The sequence below is a fragment of the Puntigrus tetrazona genome, chromosome 4 (genome assembly GCF_018831695.1).
Source record: "Puntigrus tetrazona isolate hp1 chromosome 4, ASM1883169v1, whole genome shotgun sequence".
NCBI classification, from domain to species: domain Eukaryota; kingdom Metazoa; phylum Chordata; class Actinopteri; order Cypriniformes; family Cyprinidae; genus Puntigrus; species Puntigrus tetrazona.
The window spans coordinates 14,911,742-14,914,363 of NC_056702.1; the positions used below are offsets into that span (position 1 = coordinate 14,911,742).

General features: G+C 37.0%; 1 pseudogene; it reads left to right on the plus strand.

The window, feature by feature from the left end:
* Positions 1-1,599: 1,599 nt before the first annotated feature.
* LOC122343662 lies at positions 1,600-1,718 on the plus strand (annotated as a pseudogene).
* The last annotated feature ends 904 nt before the right edge of the window (positions 1,719-2,622 follow it).

Sequence of the window (2,622 nt, forward strand, 5' to 3'; positions counted from 1 at the left end):
TAGCTGTCTGACTCCACTAACGTCTCGAATTTGACCCCAAATTCCTTTATCCCAAAAATCCTGATGAGAGTTGCTATTCTCTTTTTCTAAAAAGGTTAAAAATTGAATTGCTCCTTACCTATATATATTCCCCTTAATCTATTGGTTTCCTAGTGAATTCCAATAGTATTTATTCACACACTTTTATTCACTCATACACATTCACATCCACAAATAAATTTAAACAAAACAAAAATTCTGCGCATTTATATTATATTTTTATTATTATATTTTAATTATTATATTTTAACTAAAGCTGTACGTCGCTTTATTGTTCACGTGAACCGAAGCTGTACGACACAATTCGGATAAATGCTCCTGAGTCTCACATTACCCCAGAAACAGTATGTGGTTTCTTAATCATTAATAAAACAGTACATCATTTTATTATTTTGCCAAAACAGTCGTCGTTTTAGACATTCCACGTTAAGCTCAAGTATATTCACCTGATCCGCGTAGAGATGACTTCACAAGTGGTTTCCGTCAGGCAGTCCGGAGAAGTTGGTTTTTCCAGGCGACGATCAGCCGACCATCCAGCGAATTCATGAGGATGGATTTTTCAGAAATCGGGACTCGTCAAGGTTAAGAAAGGTCAAGAAAGCAGCCTTGGTGCGTGATAAGCAGTCCAAGATATGAGAGAACAAGCAATCCTTGAAGATATGCACACACATATGCTCTGGAAGGCAGGCTTTAAGTATAACTCATTTGAAGTTTTGAAGCTGCATATAACATTATCTATAGAATCATGTGCTAGTGATAAATCCCTGTCATGTTTGTACTGGCTACTGTATACAGGCCACCAGAGCACAGCACAGATTTCATTAAAGAATTTGCAGATTTTCTGAGTTAGTACTGGCCGTAGATAAAGTCTTAATTGTTGGTGATTTTAATATCCATTTTGATAATAAAAAAGACGCATTAGGATTAGCTTTCTTAGACATTCTGAACTCCATTGGGATTAGACAACATTGGGATTAGACAACTCTAGGTCTAATACTATAACATGGAATGGATGTTAATATAGTTGAAATTCTGCAGCAAAGTGATGATATTTCAGATTACTATCTAGTCTTGTGTGAACTCTGTATAGCTAAAACTGTAAACGCTGCATCTTGTTACAAGTATTGTAGAACCATCACTTCCACCACAAAAGAATGCTTGCTAAGTAACCTCCCTGATTTATCTCAATTCCTTACTCTGTGGTATAATAACATAATGAAAACACACGCATTGATACTTTATGGGAGATGGGAGACTGCCTAGGAATGCCAGGTGCTGTAAGATTTTTGTTTTTCTTTACTTTCTTTTTAATACAATGGCCCTTAGTGTGGCCAAAGTTTGAACAGCTCTTTGCTTTCTCTTACTCCTTTATTAATTCAATTGCCTTTAAAGTAGCTGATCTTTAAACAGCATTTGGCTGTTTTTAACTACTTATCTAATGGTCTTATCTTTAATGTACCTTATTTTGAAATAGCTTTTGTGTTTCCTTCATTACTCATATAGTATGATGGCTTTTACGGTTCCTCACCTTAAAATATGGGGCTTTTTGCAGCAGCTCTCGCTTATGGCCATACTGCCTTGTTCACGCCTGATCTCGTCTGATCTCAGAAGCTAAACAGAGTTGGGCCTAGTTAGTACTTGGATGGGAGATTGCCTAGGAATACCAGGTGCTGTAAGCTTTTTGGTTTTGTTCACTTCCTTTTAATACACTGGCCCTTAGTGTGGCCAAAGTTTGAACAGCTCTTGGTTTTCAATTGCCTTTAAAGTAGCTGATCTTTAAACAGCGTTTGGCTGTTTTTAACTGTTTATCTAATGCTCTTATCTTTAATGTACCTAATTTTGAAGTATTTTTGTTTCCTTCATTACTTACCTAGTATGATGGCCTGTAGTGTGCCTTACCGTAAAATAGGAAGCTTTTTGCAGGAGCTCTCGCTTACGGCCATTCCACCTGTTCACACCTAATCTCGTCTGATCTCAGAAGCTAAGCAGAGTTGACCCTGGTTAGTACTTGGATGGGAGACTAGCTTCTGAGATCAGAGATCTCTTTTCAGTTCACACCCTCTCGAGTTATCTGACTCCATTGCCTCATTCGGTGTTGTTTCCTCTTTGCAGGAAAGCTGACCTCCTCATTCCATCTGTGACTTATAAGAAGAAGGAAGAAAAGAACTAAAACGTTAATGGATGAAAATAATATGATAGACGTGTGAAAAGAAAAAATAATTTTCAAGAAGGTGTTGTATTACAAATTTATAAAAGGTTAAACACAGATTCCAATATAACAGTATATGCTGAATATTTATTGTGATTTACATTCTAAGAGCAGGAAGCCCAAGCCCTGAGACAGTTATCTTTTGTCTTTCAGTTCTTGAACATCTGGTATGTGTCCTAAGTCAAGTGTGAATGCTAATCCTAAGGTACAACTGTGCCTTTTGTTTCACCTATGCATTTGAATGACACTTGGATGCTAAATAGATCAAGGATCTGGAAAGTTCCTGATCTGCATTTGTATACTTTTGTTTTACTGGTCTCCACCTCTGTGTACTCCTCCCCTTGAAACATATAAACTTCAACCTAGCATGTTTT